Here is a 24,714-nt window from a genome sequence, read left to right as displayed (position 1 = left end):
ATACCATGATGACCAATCGTAGTAAGGAGTAACAAAATAAAGAATTCTAGCCAACGATGACAAAAGGTAATACTGAACAAAAAATAGTTTTAGGCAATGTAAACATCTTGAGCCCGATCCACAAAGAGCCTCGCACTCTTGACAGATGCCCGGCACTCGTGTCAAAAGACACACATTTGATGGACGGAACAAATCAAAACATTCTCCCCCAGTCAAGAGATCTGGGCTAAATCCATCATTCTTTTGCTCACCATGCCACCCCAGTTTTGTCGAATCCCCCCCCAACCCAGCCCAGCCCCACCACCCACCACTCTTACCTGCATGGGCCGCTCCTGGTGTCAGGGGCTGCGCACACGCACTCGTGGTGGGACCTCCGCATTGCAGTTTCTAATTGTGGAGGTCCTGCAACCACTACCGGGCCCCCTCCACGACTGCGGGGCCTCCGCCACAAGTGCAGATTTTGGGAATCAGGCCCATGGTAGTTTAAAAAGAAACTGGGTTATGGTTAACAATAGGGTTAAGTTAATGTAAACTCTCTGAGAATAGCTCAGCAGAAAAAGGCCCAGGAAACGTCATAGATGGAAAACAGGGCAACGGAAACTACACTCACGCAGGACAGGCACTTCCAGGGATTTGCTAACTGCATGCTTCTCCAACACCTACTGGACTGGCAGACTTTGCTGAGGTCTCTTGTTCACAAAGGTTAGAGGTCTGTAAAGTCTCAAGAGACTAGAGAGATGGGGCCAGATTTACCAAAACTTTTTTAATGCAGACCCGACATGGTCTGCTGGTGTGAATTACAATCCAACACAAATCCTGATTCTTATTGGATTGTACCCCAAAGTAACGCTACGCAGCACAACATGGGTGGTGATGGGCAATCCCATCCAACCAAACACATGTTTTGGCCCAAATCCATATTTACAAAGAATTGTAGACAGGGATTTGCACCAAAAGCCTGCACCTCCCTGAAGCAAGAGTAATGAGGAGACATGTCTTCTTTTCCCCTCGTTTGTTTCTTGGCCTGAGGAAAATTTTAATTACCGCGGCTAATAATTGGAGTATTTTTGTAATTTTGCATAACAAAATTTATGTCAAATTACCAAGATTGTACCACATTGCGTAGTTTTAGCAAGATATACCATGCAGGAAATTACTGAATGCGAGCCGCATTTCAGTTAGATGTTGTAACAGAGCGCACTGCTCAAGTACGTTTTGTGCGCAACACTACAAATCCAAACACGAACGGCAGTTCCTTTAACATTGTTGGTCAATAAAATTTCAGATACATTTTTTACCCGAGTAGACTGTTCCGGCAATTTTTGAACGCAAAACTACAAATCCAAATGTGAGCAGCAGTGTTTTGAATGCATGCAACCGTCTGCAAGCAATAAACTGTGAGTAACGGCGTGTGTTGTGTGCATTCATAACCAAAACTCGCGATTTTTCGTGGTTTTTACTCGTTTGAGCCAGCATCAAAACTCTAATTAATTGAGAACATACTATCTGGACAACATTTTGACTCCTTTAACTCCTTCCGTGCTCATGACGGAACCACGCCGTCATGAGCCACGGTTGCCGTGTGCTCATGACGGAGTGGTTCCGTCATGCTGCGGCCGTTGGCGGCCGCGCCGCCCACGCGGCGCTAATTCCCCGCCTGTGCGGGCGATTAGCGCTGTGGGCGGAGTCATGACGGAACCACTCCGTCATGAGCACAGCCCAACCGTGGCTCATGACGGAGTGGCTCCGTCATGAGCACCGCGCCACCGCGCTGCCCCCCCGCACCCACCAGCGCTGCGGCGGAATTTCCGCCGCAGCGAAGGGGTTAATACTTGATTCATACCTGAATACACCAATACATCATCTAGCAGCTTCAAGGTCACGAGCTAACAGCGCCTGTGAAAGCTTTTTTTTCCCCTTTTCCAAGACTACAGATCTTCCTGCCTGCCGCTCTTAGAGAAGAAATGGTTTTACTCCTCTGGATTTTTCCACCAGGAGAGCAGAAAACTCAGCATTAGTAAATCCCAGGCCTGGGATAGAAAGTCGGTGGGGCAAGGTGTGGTTAGCCTTACAAGTCTGTGAAAGCAAACGTATATTTCTGGGCATTCACTAACTGAAATCCCATCCTGGAATGGACATTTTTTCCCTTTCCAGGACTGGGAGAGGAAAGATTTGATAAAGGGATAGTGGAAGGGCTTTATCAATGATGAATCTCCTCCCATCCCCTGGAGTAAAAAAAATGAACAAGCATTTGCAATGCAATAGGTCTCGCATTTGAAAGAGTTTAAGCTATTGGCATTGGATATGACAATGCCTTTTATTTATGTGTTTTTAAGAGCAACACACATATAAAAGGCATTGTAATTTATAATGCCTGTAGCTCAAACTCTCACAAATGCTAGACCACTTTAACGGTCGGCCGCACCCCTTTTTTTAGACGCTGCTCGCCGTATTCAGGTTACAGTGAGCAGCACTAAACAAAGGGGCATGGCCAACATTAAAGTGAAAACGTGGTATGGGGCGCTTTCCCCCCCCCAAAAAAAACGAAATAAATAAAGAAGGGTTCTGTAGCGTGACCGCTAAACTGAAAGTAGATCGTGTTGTAAATTAAATAAATAAATAAGAGCAGCTGCTATAGTGAAAGCGGACCGCGCTGTAAATTAAATAAGCGTGGCCGTTATTTTTAATGTGGACCGTGCTGCAAATTAAATAAATATATTACAGTTAAAAATGTAAATTAAATAAGCGTGGCCGTTATTTTTAATGTGGACCGTGCTGCAAATTAAATAAATATATTACAGTTAAAAATGTAAAAGCGGGTGGCGTGCTGGCTTGCAGGAAAGCACCTCGTGGGTAGAATATTGTTAGATCATTTAAGAAAATAGTGCTCAGAGTTTCAATGAAGCAGAGTGTATAACAACACAAGTTAAAAGTCCAGGCCTCATGGGAGGTTACAAACGCAGACAAGTCGGTACCAAGGAGGGACTACGAAGACTATTTATCAATTAAAAGCAACGTTTTTGAAAGGAAAGTAACAGGAGCTAATTAAAACGATGGCTGGGAAATGGGCGGAGCTTGTATTCCATACCTGAATACAGCATGCCTCATAGAGCAGCACATGTGCTGCCCAGGCTCGACCTAAAAAGGGAGAGACAGTGTTTTTGCACATTCAGAATTTGTAGAATTGCATGCTGTGTAAGATTCTGCACAGGGGGAACAGGCGGCCTAAGACGCAAAACTGGTCCAATAGAAGGCCTGCAAACTTGGGCCTGGAGTGGCGTTTCCAGGTGAACAGTTACATCTGTTTGTGAAATGAAATAGAGTGTAAAAGTATGTTCTGGTGGAGTCGTAGAATTCCAGCCGTACTGCTCCACTTTTCTTGTGAATCTGGCCCATCATATATTACTGATATCAGTTTCATCCTACTCAATTGATCAGCTTCAAAGCATGAAAGAAACTAATTTGCTGGGATTCGAACTAGCGGCCTTCAGCTCACCGCAGATGTCAGCAATGAACTTATAACTGATTAGAACAATAAACAAACAAGTAGTTTATGCATGCTTCTACCGGTGGTATGTACAGCTATTTATTTACTCATAAGCTTGACTTAGCCATTCACATACCACTAGATTATCTCATTAAATAGTTGCTTATGAAGGCAAGGTTTTTTGGAACCTCCTATCCCTGAAAGTCGACCTCCCTCTTCCTGTCGCGTGGACTGATTAGTACGCGATCATGATGCATGTAGCCTCTCCTAATCCTGCATTACCAATTACCACCAGATGATGATCTAAACTTTCTCATGGTGACCTTTGTAACCTACTGAGTATATCCAAACCGGACCTTAACACTAATGAAGGGATGTGGATTTCTCAGTGAAGGATTGGATTCTGGCTACTTTAAATAAGCTGACTCCTCTTAATGTTCTGGCTTGGGTGTTAATAAAGTTGGCATCTCCTTGGTTTAACAGCCATCTTCTGGCTCTTAAAAAAGAGTGCAAAGTGTTGGAATCGGATAGAAAAATAAATATGATCTTACCTGTTAAAGGAATAATATATTGACACAATTAAATTCTATCATAAAGCCATTTGGAAAGCCAGCGCTACATTATTTGCTTTGAAAATTAAGAGAGCCTCTAACTCTACTTAAGAGGTTTTCTCAATTGTTAAGTCAATGCTAGACCCTACATCCAAGGCTCCTGTGGCTGCTCCAACTTTTAGCAGATGCAATGAAACTGATGTGACATCCTGTCCACCTCCCCTGCACAGGCTTCGAATACAACAGCTCCTGTGACCTCCGAACTTCCAAACCCTTCGAGACCCTGTATATCAACCTTCGGCTGCATCCAGTCAGAGGGTCTCCATAGCCTAGTTAATACAGTTGATTCAGGATCACCACTGGAACTCACTCCTCAAGTCATTGATACGGGTGTGTCCATTATTTATCCAGTTCTTGTTAATTAACTTAATCTTTCAATTATCCTTGCAAGGTTCCGTTTTTGAGAAAATTTGCAGTGGTGATTCCACTATTGAAAAAAATCTTCTTTGTATTCTTTGTATACTGCTGAACTGGCACATTTGTGCCCCATATCTCTTCTCCACTTTCTCACCATATTTCTACAACAATATTTTACTCGCCAACTTTCTTCCTATCTTCCACAATCCTGTCAAACCTCCAGTCCATCTCCCTGCTTCCTTCATTGACCAAAATGCTGCAAAGAATGGTAAATGGTCAACTTATCTTTTTCCTGGAAAGCTCCAATTCATTACACTCCCGAAAATGTTGTCTCAGACCTAAAGACTCTACGAATTCAGCCCTACTAGAGGTATCTGAAACCATCGAAATGACCCTGGATGTTGGTGAGAATGTGGTGTTGATATTGCTTGATCTCTCCACAGCATTTGATTCCATCTCCACACCATTCTCCTGCAGTGGATCCAAGAAAGTGGCATCTCCCATAAGGCTCTGTCCTAGATCAAATCTTTCCTGACTGACAGGAACAAACAGTAGCCTTTGGACAGTTCTCATCAGCAGAAAGACCATTGGCATTGGAAGTCTCGCAGGGTTCATCCCTCAGCCCCCATTATTCAATATCTATATGGCTCCCCTCATTTCCCTGATAGCCTCATTTGGAATTGCTACCACATCCTTCTCTGATGATACACTGCTGATTCTATCCCTAGACAAAGGTTCTTTTGGTTTCGAACTTAGGGGCAGATTTACAAGCCCCTTGCGCTGCCAGTGTGTCACTTTTTGTAATGCACTGGCAGTGCATTTCTCTGCTCCATATTTACACCCTGCGTGGCTTTTCCTGTCCTTGTAAATACGGCCCCTTTACACACAGCACTTTGCGTGAAAGGGGTGTTCCATGGGTGTTGCTGTGGGTGTTCTCACGCAACAACCATGGAACGAGACACATTTCCAGATTTACAAGAAATCGTAAATCTGGAAATGCGTCTGAATGCTACGCCTCCCCAGGGGAAGCGTAGGGAGGTGCAACGAGGAGAAATGTATTCATTTCTCCTTGTTGTTTTCCTCTTTCTATGTGTGCTGCATTCTGCAGCACATATAGAAAGAGGATATCACCTCTGGTGATTGTTTATGTACAGGAAGGTGTCCCTTCCTGCACATAAACAATCTCCCCACGACGCAGGCATCCTTGCACTATGGTGCAAGGGTGCCTGCGTCGCCACATGGCAGCAGTTTGTGTGCCAGCGCAGGGGGACGCATAGAGATGCGACATATTGTTGTAAATATGTCGCATCGCTGTGCTGCAAAACTAACGCAGCACGGCGCAGCAAAATGACTTGCTGCACCGCGCTGCATTACTTCATTGTAAATCTGCCCCTCAGTTTCCAAAACTGTCTCACTAAGTCATCCTGTGGATTACAAACAATTACCTTAAATGCAACACAGTCAAAACCGAAATCCTGCTGTTCAGCAAATCGAACCTTTTCACCCCCATCCAATGGTGCCCCAAATCTGTACCCCTGCCACAGCGGAAGTGGCAAAAATTCTAGGGGTCAAATTTGACACCGTCCTCTACTTCTGCCCACAAGCTCTGGCAGTAACAGGCATGTGTTTTAAACTAATTAAAGCTCTAAGAAAATTCTTTGACTTTCTACCACTGGCTGCAAGGAAAGCGATCGCCTTCGCTCGAATCACTCCAAGGCTTGACTACTGCAATAGTCTTTACGCAGGATGCGCCAAGCAGATACTCCACAAGATCCATATGGTACAACATACCTCTGCTAGACTGGTGATAAAACTACCTAAACGAAGCTCTGCCTCTGCAGCCCTGGAAAAAGGACATTGCCTGCCAAACCACAAGAGGATCCTCTTACTGGTTTTCAGAGCCTTTAAGTCCATTAGACCCGAATACTTCACTGCCGCATCGATCATTACAGGACCCAGAGGGTGTGGAGATCTTCAAAAACGAATCTCTTGAAACTCCCACCCTTCAGACTTGAAACACGGGGTGGAAATGTCTTCATGATGCTAGGTACCAAAGCCTGGAACCAACTCCCAAGTTATCTGCGCTTTATGAACACTGAACGCAAATTCAAAAAGAGCTTGAAGACCTGGATTCTCTGTCTTCCCTTAATCTAGTTATTCTAGCAGACAGTTAGGGGGCCATTATGACGGCGGGTGGATCGCCACCGCCCGGCCCGGCGGTGGCGATCCGCCGCCTTCATACCACAATTTACCCCCCACCATATTACTACAGCGGGGGGTACCGCGGCAGACGTAAAGACCGTCCGCTGCTTTTCCGCCGGTCAGCAATCGTCACGATTGCCGTCCGGGCGGAAAAAGCCCACAATATTGTGGCGGTGCCTTGCAGGCACAACCATCCATATTATGATGTAGGCGGTGGGCATGCCTTTCCATGGCGGAGACTCTGCCATGGAAAGGTATGTGGTAAATGATTTTGGGGGCCTGTTGCAGGCCCCCGGAGGGGGTGGGAGGCTGCACTTGGGCAGTATCTATGGTACCCACTTCATTGCCATGCACAAGGTGGCAGGCACCGCGCGGTACCTGTCACGTTGTGCATGGCAACGCACAACATGCCTCTTTGGCATTGTGGCGGGTGCTGCTTACACTGCCCGCCTCAATGCCAAAGATACGGGATGCGACCGCAAAGAGTGGCGGTCGCATCATAATTGGCGGTGTGGTTCCGCCGCACCTCTGGTGGCCGGTGCCAGGACCGCTAGGGTGGTGGGCGGAATGGGGCCCTATATCTTCTCTCCAAGTGCCTTCACCTGTGGGTACATGTGTGTCTTAAGCTTAGCGCCAGGATGTTCAATTGCAATTAGCAGTGTGCTCTACAAGCTTACTATCCATTCTATCTTGAATCTCATAACCTGCTCCATTCTTCCCATTCGGACCTTCGCCCTTTAAAACTAGCAAGTCTGCCTTGTTAGTCGTATCAGAAGAACCAAGCTAGACCCTAGGGTAAGGCGGTTCAGCAGCTGCTTGATTTGAGTGCCACTTTTGATACAGTGTAACTTGGTACTACAGAGGTGACTCAGTTGTGGGATCAATGACAAGTCCTCGGAGTGGTTTGCTTACTTTTCATGGGCCAGAGCTTTCAAAACCATGACAAGCCTATTTTATCTACCACCTTGCCAGTTTCCTGTGGGGTGCAGGGGTTCCTCCTTGAGTCCAACCCATTTTAAAATGTATGTCCATCCTCTGGCCAATATTGTGTAATTATTTGGCCTTACCCTGACCAATTAAGTGGACAACGCCGAGCTGCTAATCTCGCTATTGTCGGATAAAGGTAATTACCCTGTACTACTAAGGAATTATGTTTCAGCTGATTGGATGGGACTTAACTGTCTGAACAGCAGAAAAACGGTGGCGATAGTACTGAAGAATGAGCCCTCCCTGAGGGCTGTATATTATAGGCCCTTTTTCTGCCCCTAAACCGGCAATAAGAATCCTCAACATTTTGCTTGATGACGACGGCATGCCTGCTCTGGCGTATCCACCAAATACCTTTAGATTTCCTCAGCTCTGCCTGATCTTTATTGACTACCAGTTGAAAAGTGTATGAAATGTATTGTCCTCTGCTTTGCTTTTTGTGCCTTTGCCAATTTTGGCCCCATCTTTCTCAGGTACCTGATTCAACCATACATTCTAACCAGAGCCTTGAGGATCTCCAATTGAAGGCTTGCTCTTATACCTAGGATCAGAAGAGTCAGACAGGGAGGGAATTATTCTGGTTCCGAATGTACAAACTTTGGAATTCCCTTCTTCTTCACCTGCCTCTGAGCCCCAGTGAAGCAATCTTCAGAAAACAATTGAAGACGTGGCTTTTTTAATTCTTTGTAGGAGTTGTTATGTAGTTTGTTCATCAGCCCAGGAATCCCTTTGTCGAGTAGCCATTCGCTGTATAAATGCTAAACATAAACATAAACTTCCAGGTCATCATTGCATTAGCTATAGGAACAAAGAAGAAAACTAGCACAGCCTCTACACGCGAAAAGGACTGGTCTACATTCTTAACCTCACTCTGTGCCACACACATTGATTCTAAATAATTTGAGGATCAGGAAATGTTTGATAATGTAAAGACTGGTTTTAGATTTAATCCTACCTCCAACCTAATAGCGTTATCAATAAAGCGGGCACAATATTCTGGTGTAGGAGCTTCCGATGAGATACTTGTTTCAGTTTTGAAAAGCACACCTGACCTTTGGGTGTAATTCCTGTTACTACTCGTTCTTTATCTCATCTGGTTCCAAGCTCATGAATATAACGTATTGTCGTACTAGTCTCTAAAAAGGGGTCTAAATTTCTCCCCAAAGTTATTGGATGATCCCTCAACTACAGTTTTTAGAGGAAAATATTCAGGGGGTTATTAATGAACCCCTTGCGACACTTTTACGCTGCCGTTGCGTCACTTTTCAACCTTACGCCAGCCTCATAGCAGGCGTAAAGGTGACACAGTGCAATGTGGTTAGGCCTCTCCCATGCATTGCTGGAGTTGTGCCATGCTTACGAAACAACTCCAGCAATGCGTGAATTTTTTACGTCGACAGATAAGTCAGGATTCCTGACGCATCTGTCATTCCTAGCAACATGGAGCGCCGTACAGTAAATACGGTGCATCCATGGTTGTCTCAAGGAGGGCATAGTGAAAAGTGTTGCAGAACTATTTTACCGCAGCGATGCATCACTCTTCATGAATGAGACCCTCAGTATGTTTGTCGTGGAACATCTTGTATTGTGGACTCTGGAGCAGGACATCATTCTGCTTGAGCAAAATTGTTCAGTGTTGGAAAATCTGGCTGTTTTCCAGTCAGTGATTTAGAAATAGACTATAACCTGTATTTAGGCACTTAAAATCATATTTATAGTATTTTGTCAGAGCTTAATTTGTCAAAATAAAAGTAAGTGTCAGGGCCTTTCTTGGGTGGCCACTGCAACCTGTACCACCCATCGTCCTGCCAGATGTGCCAATGACATTATTAACACAACTATTAAACATTGCACTCCTAAAAGTGTGACAGTTCAGACTATTCCAAGCCGCCCTAGGCTATAATAATGATGTGAGTGGCATGTATTAAGCTTTTTAATGTGTACTGATTTCTTAAACACTGTTGTTGAGCTCATCTCAAAATCAGACAGATGGTGCCACCATGTGGTGGACTGGCATTAGAGCCAGTACTGACAATTAAGTGCTGGCACTGAGCACCGCAAACCACCGGCTCAGAATAAGCACTGATTTTTGTAAACCATTTTATCAGGTACATATACCAACTCTGTGGCGCAAACTGACTGCCTTAAATATACCTTTATGTCTCCTGATGTTATTGATTTCTTTACATTCTAATCACCTGTGAACAGAATATTAATTGGAGCTTAAAAGGGCTTAGAAGTAAAGAATCAGAACACACAATAGGTTAAAGCAAGCATACATTTAAGCCCCTATTTTATTTTTTCTGTATTTGCATTATGTCCCATTAATCTTTGAGAATTTAATGACATTTCCTCCCGTTCTGGATTATAAACCATTTCATACAGTCTTCTATGCTAACAATATGATATTTTTCAGGTCACAACAGTCGGCCTTCAGTGGGGATTAGATGCCCTAGTATCACATATAAAGAACCATTTCTAAAAACATTAACACCACAAAGAGTAAAATGCTGGATTTCTCAAAGAAGCAGCAACAATCCCCTTTTAGCTGGAAGCTGGGCGTAAAGCCCCTAGAAATAGCATCCAGCTATGTTTATTTGGGTTTGTTTTTTCCCAAGAATTTGTCTGATTCTCTGGCTATAGCTCATTTAATCACAAATGCCTTAGGTGATGGATGTAGTATTCAGACTTTCTGTATATCTTTGGGTAAAAGGCATATTCTACATTTCTTAACGGTTTCCAGGTCAAAGATTCTCCCCCTACTATTTCTTATGCAACGAAAAATGCAGATGTTAAAAAATCCTTCTTTAATTAAACTGAGGGTAATGCGCTGAAGAGACTTTGCTCAACAATTCTGTGCCGGCTGATGCAGTTTGTTTGGAAATAGGGAAAACCTGATGCTATTTTAAAGAATTATGGGGCATATTATCAAGAAACGGCGTTAAGATTATTGCCGCTTTAGCGGCAGAAAACTTCCGCTAAAGCGGCTATAATGGGCTTGATAATATGCCCTTGAGAATTCCCATAGAAGCCCATGTTCTGGTGTCAACATGGGGTTCTATTGGAATTCTCTGCGGCATACTATCAAGCCCATTATTGCCGCTTTACCAGCAGTTTTCTGCCGCTAAAGCGGCGATAATTTTAACGCCGTGCTTGATAATACGCCCCTATGTTCAATTATAAATTGACATATTCCACTTTATCATACTCTAAGTAACTTGTTGCGAGGATTAGTGAGAGAAGAATTATTCCAAAACACTAGTGCTTTTTCAAATTTATGGAACAACTTTACCTTTGCTCTTCATCAAGTTGATTTGTCTTTATGATCTGTTTTATACCACAACTCTATGAATCAGATTAAATTAATCTGAAAGAAACAGAAGCAAGCGTCAGCAGATTGTATGCACTGTTTGAAGTTATCCTCGTAAAACTAATCTGACTGAATCTGCAAATTCCCCCAAAAAATCCAGATTACCCTGGGATATTAAACCATCATAAATAAGATGAAGGACTGGTTCCAAAACTAAACACTTAGGGGTCTATTAGGATGGTGGGCAGATCGCCACTGCCCGTATGGGGGTGGCGATCCGCCTGCCATTTCCGTCTGCCCGATGGCGGTGGGGACCCAGGCCGACGGAATGACCACCCACCAGTTTTCCGCCGGTAGGCAATCCGCCCAATTGCCTACCGGGTGGAAAAGACCTGCATTATGGTGGTGGTGCCTTCCAGGCACCGCCATCCATATTACGATGATGGCGGTCTCATGCCTTTCCATGGCGGAGACTCAGTCATGGGAAGGCATGCGGAGAATGCCTTTGGGGGCCTGTTGCAGGTACCCAGGAGGTTGGGGGGTGGGTGGCTGCACTTGGGGAGTACCCATGGTGCCCCCCAACATTTGCATGCACAAGGTGGCAGGCACCACACGTTGCCTGTCACGTTGTGCATGCAAATGCACAACATGCCCTTTTAACATTGTGGCGGGTGCTGAATACAGCACCGCCCGCCACAATGTTAAATATACAGGATGCAACCGCCATGGTGGCGGTGCATCCTAATTGGCACAGCGGGACCGCCGCACCACTGGCGGCAGGTCCCAGCACCACTAGGGTGGCAGGCGGACTGGAGTCCGCCTGCCATCCTAATAGACCCCTTCGATTGCAAGCTCCTAATATTGCTTCTTGCTTAGACCCTGGATATCCAGTGTAAAAGTTTGCTCTTCACGGCTGTGTCCAACACTGTCTTAAAGACTACTAGCCTGACGCTATTATCCCTGGGAGCCAAGATACCCAAATTGGTAAAGTACAGTAGAACACTGCCTAGGGAATTAAAGGTAGGGTGAAAGCTCCTCCAGAATTTTTCCAGAATAGACATTTTAACAAATTATCCTTAGCCTTGCAGTCCCACTAACAGAAGTTCAAGAAAATGTACAGCTTGTCTGAAAGATTGCATTAGAAGCTAAATTAGAGATGCAACTTTGATTGTGGACTGTGATTGTGGAGTAAAAAGTGAATAAAACAAGTTACACTTGACAGGTCCAACATATCAGCCACTTACCCATCTTCCATTCCCTAAATGACATCACCAATAAGTGTGACTCATTCAGTGAGATCATGAATGTGCTCAATGTGTGTAACTAAATGACATCATAGTTTGTGCCCAATGAGTGTGAAATCATGAATGGTGCCAAATGGAAGAGACTCATCAACAGAAATTACAAATGGTACACCATTAGTGTGACTTACTGAATGACTTGATGAATGGTGACAACAAGTGTGACTCATAAATGGGATCCATGAACATTGCACCAACATGCACAATTCACAAATTGTATCCAACATGTGTGACTCACAACACATGCAAAATGGTGCCCAACATAATACGCAAACCAGGTGACTGCATCACCCATAATGAGGGAACTTCAATCAATCAGCATGGCTTGTCACCCTGGAGGATCTCCAGGTGCTCTAGAGTGTGAGCGATCTTCGATCGTAAAGGAATGGCGGTTGAAGAGCCAGGGTTTCAGCTGCTACCTGAATTCCTTCAGAGAAGGGGCGGTGCGCCGGTGGAGGGGGAGGACTATCCAGGACTTGGCAGCGAGGTAGGAGAAGGAGCAGCTCCCACATTGGCGGATGTGTGGGAGTGGGCTGAGGCAAGGGTGGAGGTCCCTGGTCGGTCAGTGGAAGGTCGGGCAGTTGTTGATGTAGGTGGGCCCGGTATTGTGGACGGCTTAGCAGACGTGAGTGAGGAGCTTGAAGAGGTGTCTTTCCTGAACGGTGAGTCAGCGGATGAGCCTGAGGTGAGGGGTGACACTGGATCTTCTGGGGAGGTCAAGGATGAGTCTCGGCATCGAGTTCTGGACGGTTTGGAGGTGGTTGAGGAGTTGTTTTTTTGTCTCCAGCAAAGAGAGCGTTGCCGAAGTTGAGTCAGCTGGAGATGAGGTCCTGTGTAACAGTCTTCCAGGTTGAGACGCGGATCCAATGGAAGATCTTGTGGAGAACACGGATGGTGTGAAAGCAGGCAGTGGAGATGGCATTGATCTGTTGTTTAATGGTGAAATGGGAGTCGCAGGGAGGTTTCATGCATGATCCGAAGTGGTGGTTGATGAGCGGAGGGCCACCTCGTCTCAAGGAGAGGGCCTTTTTCCGAAGATGATGACCATAGTCTCGTCCAAGTTGAGTCTCAGATAGTTGGTTTTCATCCAGGTGGAGATGTTGGTCATGATGGTTTGGAAGTTGCGTCTTGTAGTGTCTGGGTCTTCTGAGAAGGAGAGGACGAGCTGGGTGTCGTTGGCATAGGAGGCTATGTTGAGTCCGTGGGTGTGGGTGATGTTGGCCAGGGGTGTCATGCAGGTGTTGAAGAGCGTGGGGCTGAGGGAGGAACCCTGGGGAAAGCCGCATATGATGTCTTTGGGTGCAGAGGCGAAGGGTGGAAGGGGATGCGCTGAGTTCATCCAGAGATGAAGGAGGTGATCCAGTCAAGAGCCTTGCCTTGGATACCTATGTGGTGGAGTCTGGTGATGAGGGTGTGGTGGGATACCGTGTCAAAGGCTGCAGAGAAATTGCTACTGGGATTTATCCTTTTATTGAAATAAAAAAGTGATTTTTTTTAAAAACATGTGTTAGACTTGGCATCTTTTGGCGTGCTTCTACAGAGTTTTTGCTTTCTGACCTCTCGGTTTTGACTCTGTTTTTGCTGGCGTAGTGTTTCTACGCACTTTTCTCACTGCTGATCAGTGGTAAAGTGCAAGTGCTCCTGTGGTAAATAGTGTTATGGATTAGTGTTTCCATGATTGGATATTTGATTTACTTGTTAATCCTTAGTAAAGTGCACTGAGTGTGCCAGGGCCTGTGAATCAAATGCTACTAGTGGGCCTGCAGCACTGATAGTGCCACCCACGTGAGTAGCATTGAAAAGGTAACTCAGACCCGCCACTGTGGAGACTGCGCGCAGTTTGTAACTGCCATTTCGACTTGGCCAGTGCACACACTTACCAGTCCCTCACCTTCCCTTTTCTTACATGTCAGCCACCCCTAAGGTAGGCCCAAGGTACCCCTGTGGGCCGGGTGCAGTGTATGTGAAAGGTAGGACATGCCCTGGTGTGTGTGGCGTGTCCTGATAGTGAATTACGGCCAATTTCGTTTTTCGCTGTGGCAAGGCTACCTGTTCCCCATAGGATAGAATAGGGAGTTTGTTTATACCAACTTATAAACATAACTGGCCCAGGGAATTAGGTAGGAAAAAAAAGTTTAATATGCCTGAACTCAGAATCTAAAGATGCATCTTTTAGCGAAGGTGATTTTTACATTCTGTGTTTGAAAATACCACTTTTAGAAAGTAACTATTTTCTTGCTCAGTCATCTTGTGTGCCTCTGCTGGAATGTGGATTGCCTGTCTGGGTTTTGGATGACAGAAGGCTGGGGAGCAGGAGTTTCTCCAGATAGTCTAGGTGGGTCAGGAAAAGGCTGAATAGACCTGGTCTGCAATGGGGGAAGGAGGAGGAGATTTCCTTGCACCTCAAAGGGCCTGGTCTGCCTCTGACCATGCCATCACCACCTCCTGCCAGGAAGTCACACCAGAGAAGGCAGAACTGGTTCTGGCTGGGCACATACACTCTCTGCCTAAGAGATCAAAGAATTTTGGGATATAAATATTGGCGCCCAGACCACTGAACTTTAGAACTCTTTTGGACCAAGAAGACTGCCAAGAAGAAGAGCTGAAGAAGCTGTGAGGAGGGACTACCACTTTGCTGTGTGCTTTGCTGTGTTGGCCTGCAGTGGCTGCTTCGGTCTTGGGCAGTGAAAGGACTGGATTGAACTTTATGCAATCTACTTTTGTGAGTTTCTCAAAGGGCTTGAGATAGAGCTTGCCCCCTGTTCAAGAAGTCTCTGGAACAGCAAAGACTTTAAATTCTCCTGCCCTCTACACTGGGGACATTGTGTATTGTGCTGCAACAGAAGAAAAAGCAACCAGATGCCATCTACGACGCCGCTGCCGACTTCGTGTCCTGAAGGCACCGCAAAGGGCACGCCGCACCGCGACCCTGGTCTCACCGACAATACCTGCTGATGCCGCCACCGAGCCGCTGCTCGCACTGCGACCTGTGGGCACCGCACTCTGCACCGCCTCACTTCACAACGACGCCTTGGTATCCCCGACGACACTGCTCCACGCCCTCATCCCGCACCGCAGCCTTGGCCTATCGACGCCGGCGCCATCGACTCCAGTTCGTCAGCCGACGACAGCGCTTCAGCAATGACGACGCCGCTGCTTGCACTGTGACCTGCCAGCACCACGATGAGCACTGCCTTCACCTCGCACTGCGACCCTGGTCCCACCGACGACACCATCTGACACCGCAAACAAGCCGCTGCTCGCACCGTGACCTGAGGGCACTGCACGCTGCACTGCTGCCCTTCTCACCACAGCACCCGACGCCTGCAGATGCCAGCGCTCCTGACTCCAGCAGAGAGGAGATTGATCTGCAATGCGTGTGACTTCGAGAGCCCCGACGACTCCTTCACCGACCTCTGGAACTGACACCTGCGGACGCCGTGCTTTCAGAAGCTCAACGAGAGGCCGCCGATGCCCTGCATTTCTAATAGGTACTGTTTGCGGGTCTTTCCGACACCGTAGCTAGCCCGCGACACCGCAGTTGTTACGAAGTCACCCACCTGTTCTCCGGATTGTTTCCTCCTTGATGCCGATTGGTCCCAAATCCCGTCGCGGCTTACCAGAGCGGCCAGGAAATATACTAACAGCTCTGAGAAAACCGCCAAGGGAAAGGGGAGTGGGAATGAGAAAAACAAAGAAAAACGCTGAGATGGTTCTTCAGCTTCTTGTCTGCTCCGAAGTGGTGCAGGTTTTCTCAAAGAGTGAAGCGTCAGCGAGCTCAAATTTTGTGTATCTACAAAAACATAAACATTTCCTTATCAGAACTTATCCTTCTATTTAACAAAACTATCGAACTCTTTAAGTCTGAATGTTAAATAAACTCCAAATGTCACTCTCAAGTAATTATTTGTTTGTCAATTTTGTCTTAATTTCTCCGAACTATGTCAACATACCTTGAATCTTTGCAGGCTTTTTCCCAAGGGTTCGTGAACTAAAAAAAAAATAATAATAAACAGAAGAGAACAACACAGAAAATACTACTGCGCTCTGTTTAGAGTATTTTCTATGTTTACAGGTTTTCCTGGTTATATGTCACCCAACATTAAAACATTTAGGGAATCTTTTGTTTTGATGCTGCTCAAATATATATATATAACAAGCGTTCCCAGAAACAATGACAGTTGGCAGGGTATGCTCAGACGTGAGTCCCTTGCTCACTTTGCCACTGGATTCAAGCAAGCCTGGCTGAAGACGGCTGAAATGCCAGAAACCGGTCCTAGGAAGCTTGTTTCCGGTCCAGGGAAGACATGGCTTGGCAGTTCGGGCTGGACTGTTCCCATGAGACACAGGGTCAGACTGATTTGCATATGGCCATGTCTGAACTGGGGTGGCAGAGTGGGCTAAAGAACGGTGATGGATTAAACCCAGATCAGTTGACTGGGGGTGAGTGCTTGCAATGTTCAACACTCCGTCCATCATTTCCTTTGGTTTTTGCTTTGTTCGCCATAAGTTGGCAGGGTATGCTCAGACGTGAGTCCCTTGCTCACTTTGCCACTGGATTCAAGCAAGCCTGGCTGAAGACGGCTGAAATGCCAGAAACCGGTCCTAGGAAGCTTGTTTCCGGTCCAGGGAAGACATGGCTTGGCAGTTCGGGCTGGACTGTTCCCATGAGACACAGGGTCAGACTGATTTGCATATGGCTATGTCTGAACTGGGGTGGCAGAGTGGGCTAAAGAACGGTGATGGATTAAACCCAGATCAGTTGACTGGGGGTGAGTGCTTGCAATGTTCAACACTCCGTCCATCATTTCCTTTGGTTTTTGCTTTGTTCGCCATAAGTTTGCAGGGTATGCTCAGACGTGAGTCCCTTGCTCACTTTGCCACTGGATTCAAGCAAGCCTGGCTGAAGACGGCTGAAATGCCAGAAACCGGTCCTAGGAAGCTTGTTTCTGGTCCAGGGAAGACATGGCTTGGCAGTTCGGGCTGGACTGTTCCCATGAGACACAGGGTCAGACTGATTTGCATATGGCCATGTCTGAACTGGGGTGGCAGAGTGGGCTAAAGAACGGTGATGGATTAAACCCAGATCAGTTGACTGGGGGTGAATGCTTGCAATGTTCAACACTCCGTCCATCATTTCCTTTGGTTTTTGCGCAGTCTTTCAATTGTAACAGGTATTCTCATAAATATGACAACCTCTTTTTAGAAATACAATGCAAGTGTCCATATATATATATAACAGTCTTCGTTTTAGTTTAAATCAGGTTTTCTTATCAATATGACAACCTCTTTCTCAAATACAACGTAAGTATTCTAATATATATGGCAATCTTCGTTTTATCTCAAACGTTCACAACATTGTTCTTTCCAGTGTCTTTTTGCCTTTGCTAAAACAACGTGTTCGAGTAAAGTGTCCACTTTCAGGAAAATGTTTCAAAACCTTACCGCTTTCTCTTGTTAAAAAATAAAGTGTACCATCTTCCAATAATCTCTTGTGTTCACTTGTCTTGCAGGAATCCGGAAATCCCAGGAAGCAAGGGTCGACGTTCCGATCGGTACCGGAAAACGTAGGAAACGGAGGCGCCTCGGGGAAAGAGGAGAACCCGGAACTGAATCCTCACGTCGGGGAAGGACGCGCTGAAAAACTGGATCGGCAAGAAGATGCGGGCCAAAGAGGATCGGGAACAGGTGAGTAATCCATCATGCAGTAAGCGAAGCATCTGGCAGAGGTGGGTGGGGGTTTTTATAGGAAGGAGGGAAAAGACGCGTTGGTCACGTTTCGTTTCTTCACGTGTCTTTGCATATGCAACCTTGGTTTACAGTACACAGGAATTATCCCCTTGAGGTTAGATGGGGAAACGTGAGCTGACTAGTGTTTTCTCAATAATGCATACGTGAAGATAGCAACGGTTTTAGCACGTGTGACAACCTTGTTCTTGGGGATAATAAATAAGCATTGGCAAACCTTGTTCTTGGGGATAATAAATAATCATTGGCAAATGCAATTAAATACCAACAAACTTGGCAAGACACATAGTAAATATTAATCACTAAATTCCTTTTTCAAGTTTTAGATGAGGTAAGCATGATAGGGTAACACATAGGTTGAGTACTCCGTACAGTAATCCTAGTTTAATACAGATTGTGGTTTTCTGGTAACAGCAGTCAGCCAGAACTGTTTGAATCTGTTTGCTCACGACACCGTGATAGCCCCGGACGGAGCTATCGACATCAAGGAACTGTTTTTCAAGCATATTTTGATAACCGAAGATTTCAAAGTACTGTATTGTGGATTTTTATCGTGTTTGGTCTTGTCTTAAGTATATAAAAATATTGGATATTTTTCTAAACTGGTGTGGTGTCCTTTTGTAGTGCTCACACTGTATTACTGTTGATTATGTGCAAATGCTTTACACACTGCCTCTAAGATAAGCCTAACTGCTCGTGCCAAGCTAGCAAGGGGGTGAGCAGGGGTTATTTTAGGAGTGTAACTCCCTTATCCTGACTAGAGTGGTAGTTTTTGCCTGGCTTTGGCACATGTCCTAGCCTACCAAAAATCCCATTTCTAACATTGGTTGTCAGCGGTGAGGCTAGAACTTGGTTTGCAGTTGACTTACAGTGATTGATGTGCACTACTACCATATCGCAGACCATTTCGTGCCACATACTAGTTCTTTTTCTTTTTGGCCTAGTTTGGATCTTGCCAGTTTGAACTTGCTACTTCATCATGCCTGAATCAAGAGCATCATCTGTTGCATCCCTGGAAATTAACTTCGAGGAGGACAGGTTGGAATCCTACAATGTTAGGGAATTGTAATCAATTTGCAAAAACCTAAAAGTCCAAGTCAGATGCCTCACAAGGACGGAGGAGCTACAAAAGGCACTGAGGGCCTGGGTAGCAGCCAGACATGCCAGCGAGCAGTCTGGTGATCTCAGTGGCGAGGCAGAGGAGCCTATTCCTAGGGTGGATCTGCTTTTGGGAGTGGGGGAACCCTCCAGGCCAGGCAGCAGTGGCCTGTCCCCAGGAGAGCTGGAGGACAAGGAGAGTTGCAGTAGAACTGGAGAAGCTTAAGTTAGCCATGGAGAAGAAAAGGATGATGTGAGAGCATGAGTTCAGGATTAAGGAGCTGGATTAGGGGAGTAGAGTCAGTTCAGATGGTGGCAGCAACCCGTCAAGATAGGCAGACAGGGTTGTGCACATCCCTAAGAATGTAGGCAAAGAATTCAAGAAGGGGGATGACATACAAAGGTGGTTTCAGAGTTACGAGGCAGCGATACACATGAATGGGGTCCTTGTAGAGAATTGGGGAGCAGGATTGTGCCCTCTCTTCCCAGAAGAAGAAAGGGATACTTTAGTAGTTTTGGGTAAGGGGTATACCCTCACCTATCTAGACACGAAGGACGCCCTTCTCTCTAGGTATGGTCTCACTCCTTAAAAGTACAGGGATCACTTCAGGTCCAGTAAGAAGTCCGATGCTAACACTTAGTTGGAATGTGTAGATATGTTTTGCAGGTCACTGGATGGCTGGGTGAAGGGCAGTACTGTGACAGATTTTCAGGGGCTCTACAATTTGATTGCATGGGAACACTTGTCTAGTCTATGTTTTGCAGATCTGCGCCAGCACCTAGTTGATAGTAAGCTGACTGACCCCAAGAAGCTTGCTATGGCGGCATCTGACTCCGCCACCGAGCCGCTGCTCGCACCGTGACCTGAGGGCACCGCACGCCGCACCGCTGCCCTTCTCACCATAGCACCCTACGCCTGCGGACGCCAATGTTCCTGACTCCAACAGAGAGGAGATCGATCTGCAACGCATGTGACTTCGAGGGCCCGAAGACTGCATCGACCTCCGGAACCGACGCCTGCGGACGCCGTGCTATCGGAAGCTCAACGAGAGGTCGCCGACGCCCTGCATTTCTAAAAGGTACTGTTTGTGGGTCTTCCTGACACCGTAGCGGGCCCGTGACACTGCGGTCAGCCAGAACTGTTTGGATCCGTTTGCTCACGACACCGTGAAAGCCCCGGACAGAGCTATCAACATCAAGGAACTGTTTTTGAAGCATATTCTGATAACCGAAGATTTTTAAGTACTGTATTGTGGATTTTTATCGTTTTTGGTCTTATTTTAAGTATATAAAAATATTAGATATTTTTCTAAACTGCTGTGGTGTCCTTTTGTAGTGCTCACACTGTATTACTGTTGGTTATGTGCAAATGCTTTACACACTGCCTCTAAGATAAGCCTGACTGCTCGTGCCAAGCTACCAAGGGGGTGAGCAGGGGTTATTTTAGGAGTGTAACTCCCTTATCCTGACTAGAGTGGTAGTTTTTGCCTGGCTTTGGCACATGTCCTAGCCTACCAAAAATCCCATTTCTAACATTGGTTGTCAGCGGTGAGCCTAGAACTTGCGTTTGCAGTTGACTTACAGTGATTGATGTGCACTACTACCATATCGCAGACCATTACGTGCCACATACTAGTTCTTTTTCTTTTTGGCCTATTTTGGATCCTGCCAGTTTGAACTTGCTACTTCATCATGCCTAAATCAAGAGCATCATCTGTTGCATCCCTGGAAATTAACTTCGAGGAGGATAGGTTGGAATCCTACAATGTTAGGGAATTGAAATCAATTTGCAAAAACCTAAAAGTCCAAGTCAGATGCCTCACAAGGAAGGAGGAGCTACAAAAGGCACTGAGGGCCTGGGTAGCAGCCAGACATGCCAGCGAGCAGTCTGGTGATCTCAGTGGCGAGGCAGAGGAGCCTATTCCTAGGGTGGATGTGCTTTTGGGAGTGGGGGAACCCTCCAGGCCAGGCAGCAGTGGCCTGTCCCCAGGAGAGCTGGAGGACAAGGAGAGTTGCAGTAGAACTGGAGAAGCTTAAGTTAGCCATGGAGAAGAAAAGGATGATGTGAGAGCATGAGTTCAGGATTAAGGAGCTGGATCAGGGGAGTAGAGTCAGTTCAGATGGTGGCAGCAACCCGTCAAGATAGGCAGACAGGGTTGTGCACATCCCTAAGAATGTAGGCAAAGAATTCAAGAAGGGGGATGACATACAAAGGTGGTTTCAGGGTTACGAGGCAGCGATACACATGAATGGGGTCCTTGTAGAGAATTGGGGAGCAGGATGGTGCCCTCTCTTCCCAGAAGAAGAAAGGGATACTTTAGTAGTTTTGGGTAAGGGGTATACCCTCACCTATCTAGACACGAAGGACGCCCTTCTCTCTAAGTATGGTCTCACTCCTTAAAAGTACAGGGATCACTTCAGGTCCAGTAAGAAGTCCGATGCTAACACTTAGTTGGAATGTGTAGATATGTTTTGCAGGTCACTGGATGGCTGGGTGAAGGGCAGTACTGTGACAGATTTTCAGGGGCTCTACAATTTGATTGCATGGGAACACTTGTCTAGTCTATGTTTTGCAGATCTGCGCCAGCACCTAGTTGATAGTAAGCTGACTGACTCCAAGAAGCTTGCTATGGCGGCAGACCACTGGGTGAGTCCCAGGGTCCACAGGAAAGCGTATGATGGAGACTCAGCCAAAGGTGGGCAGGGTCCCCAGCAGAAAGGTGGGGAGACAAGGGTAAGACACAGGAGTTCTCTAAAGGGCCCCAAACTAACACCTAGGGTAAAGGTTCCTATCCCCCAGGAGATAAGAAACAAGGGGTCTCATCAGGAAAGCCTGCTGAGACCAGCCCACGCAAGTGTTTTGCATGTGACCAGGTGGGACACATGAATGGGGACCCCAAGTGCCCTAAGGGGGCACAGCCACCCACCGGTGGACAGTCCAAGGTGTTGGCTAGTGTAGCTCTTGGGGAGGAAAAGTACCCACAGGAGGGTGGGTCCCCCAGGAATGACCCTCATCTCACTAGGGGACAGTGTGATGGTCCCAGGAAACCCGGTGCCCCCTAACACAAAGAAATACAGCACCTGGGTGACCATCAATGGGAAAAGGGTAGAGGCTCTCAGAGATACTGGAACCAGTGTGACCTCAGTCCAGTGTCACCTGGTCTCTGAGAAGCAGGTAGTCCTAGGGGCATTCCACCAAATTATTACGGTGGACAATTCAGAGCGCCAGTGTCTGGTGGCGCAGGTTCCTTTCGAGTGGGGAGGGGGTCTCAGGTCCCTTGACGGTGGTTGTGAGCCCTTCCATGCCTGTAGATTGTCTGCTAGGTAACGACATGGAGCAGTCCTTATGGAAGATTGTTGAGCTCAATTCTCACTTGGAGATGCTTGGGTTGCCAGAGTGGGCATGCGTGTCCACTCGGTCAATGGTCGCCAGAGAGGGTGATCAATTGGACTTGGAGCCTGAAACAGTGGGCCAAGTCCCTGCCAAGGAAACCAGCCCCTAAATTTCCCACGGACCAGGAGGAGGCGGACCTTGAGGGGGATGCCTCAGTGCCTATAGGGGAGCAGGTAGCTGACTTGGGGGATATCTCTGAGCTGACCCATTGGCAGCAAGAAGGGGGGTCCCACCAGGGAGGAATTCTGCAAGGAGCAGAAGGAGTGCCCTTCTCTGGATGGGCTGCAGCAGCAGGCTGCAGACCAGGCAGCTGGTGATCAGTCTGGATCACGTTGGATCTACTGGGAGAATGATGTCCTGTACCGTGAGCCTAAGGTCGCTTAGCCTTGGTCAGCCCCTGTGCTGGTGGTACCCCAGCGCTTCAGGACCTTCCTACTGGGTCTGGCTTATGACGTGCCTTTGGCAGGACATTTGAGGCAGGACAAGACCTTTGACAGGCTTGTCACCCACTTCTTCTGGCCCCAAATGCGAAGGCAGTCAGATGGACATTGCAGGTCTTGCCAAACTTGCCAGCAAGTGATAAGAGTGGGAGGAAGGTCAAAGCTCCTCTCCAATTTTTCCAGTGGTTGGAACGCTCTTTGAAAGGGTAGAGATGGACATTGTGGGGCTACCCTGTTCTTGGTGGACCATGCCACCCGGCACCCGGAGGCAATCCTTCTCAGGACAACGACGGCGCCATTGGTGGGCCGGGCGTTAATGGGGATCTTTTCCCGAGTGGGGTTCCCCAGAGAGGTGGTTACTGACAGGGGGACAAATTTCATATCCAAGTATATGACATCCCTGTGGAAGGAGTGTGGTGTAACCTACAATTTCACCACCCATTACCACCCACAAGGTAACGGTCTGGTGGAGAGATTCAACCAGACCTTGAAGGGCATGATTAATGGTCTAACAGAACCCATGAGGCATAAGTAGGACGTCCTCTTGCTGTGCCTTCTCTTTGCATACAGGGAGGAACCACAGAAGTCTCTTGGGTTCAGTCCCTTTGAGTTTCTGTATGGTTACCCTGTGAGAGGACCTCTGAGTTTGGTGAAGGCAGGCTGGGAGGCAGATCCCAGAAAAGATCCCCAGGATGTGTTTAGTTACATTCTGGTCTTCAGAAACCAAACTGCCCGCTTCAGCAAACCATTTGAGGTGGTGGAGCGCAAGAGTGATGTCACCTTCCTGGTAGATTTGCGGGCTCCAAGGTACCCTTTGAGGGTCCTCCACAAGAACCGCCTCGAGCCCCACTTCGAGAGGTTCGAAGTGAGCATGCTCTTGGCGACAGATAATGAGGTGAAAGAGGAGAGTGAACCTCTCCCTGACCTCCTGTCTACCAAGGAGCGTGATGGGTCAGTGGAAGGTGTGATCCTCTCGCCTACACTGACTCCAGAGCAGCAGAGTGACTGTCACCAGTTGTTGGGACAGTTTGCCCCACTGTTCTCCCTGACCCCAGGTGTTACTCACTGGTGTACCCATTGTAGGAGAGTAGGGTCTGCAATCCTATGATCACCCAGATTTTTTGCTTTTGCTTCATGGGTTTACGACTTTCTCCGGCTGTGGGCCTGCCAATCAGACCCACAGCCTAGCTGTTCTCTCTCGAAATTAACACACATGTACGTTAGGTGCATCCACTAATTGGAACTGGGCCGCCTTGTCAGTCCCTGTCTCAGCATACCACAGGTATCCAGGGCATCGGTGTACCCAGGGCCTACCAGGGGCTGAAGCATGTATTATGCCACCCCTGGAATGGCCGCCCAAATCTGACACAACTGGCTGCACGACAGCTGGGGCCACGTGGTGTAATCACCCGTTGCTGTAGGTGTAGTATTCCTACACCTAAACCCTAAAACGGACACATGGATTCCTATCAGTCACTCCTATAGCAGGCCTTATCAATCCTGAAGGCAGAGTGCAGGGAATCATGTGGGACGGTGCTCTGGCGCGAGCTGAGCCCGTCGACGGCTTGCGGAACCAAGTCCTAATAGCCGTTCCATGGTGACGCGGGCCAACTACTTTTAATGCATTATAATCCTTGCGGTTATTTGCTAACTTTGGCCTCACATCACCTACACATGTCGAGTAAGGTGTCATACGAATGGGAATACGAACCCCTCGCCAGTCCTGGTGACGGGGTTAGCATTCCCCCCTTTTAGAGGGACACGACATGGAAGTAACCT

The 24,714-nt window shown here is 47.1% G+C and overlaps 1 long non-coding RNA gene across 1 annotated transcript in view; it reads left to right on the top strand.

The window, feature by feature from the left end:
• The window catches only part of LOC146861477 (uncharacterized), an 85,110-nt gene that overhangs the window by 41,577 nt on the left and 18,819 nt on the right, over positions 1-24,714 (top strand). The window contains exon 2 of the long non-coding RNA XR_014979266.1: positions 17,769-17,943. This is a non-coding gene — a long non-coding RNA (uncharacterized LOC146861477). The remainder of the gene's footprint in view (positions 1-17,768; positions 17,944-24,714) is intronic.

Source organism: Triturus cristatus, chromosome 3_1 (assembly GCF_964204655.1).
Source record: "Triturus cristatus chromosome 3_1, aTriCri1.1, whole genome shotgun sequence".
In the NCBI taxonomy this organism is placed as follows: Eukaryota; Metazoa; Chordata; class Amphibia; order Caudata; family Salamandridae; genus Triturus; species Triturus cristatus.
Note: the sequence above shows the minus strand (reverse complement) of the source record. Positions and strands in the feature narration are given on the sequence as shown.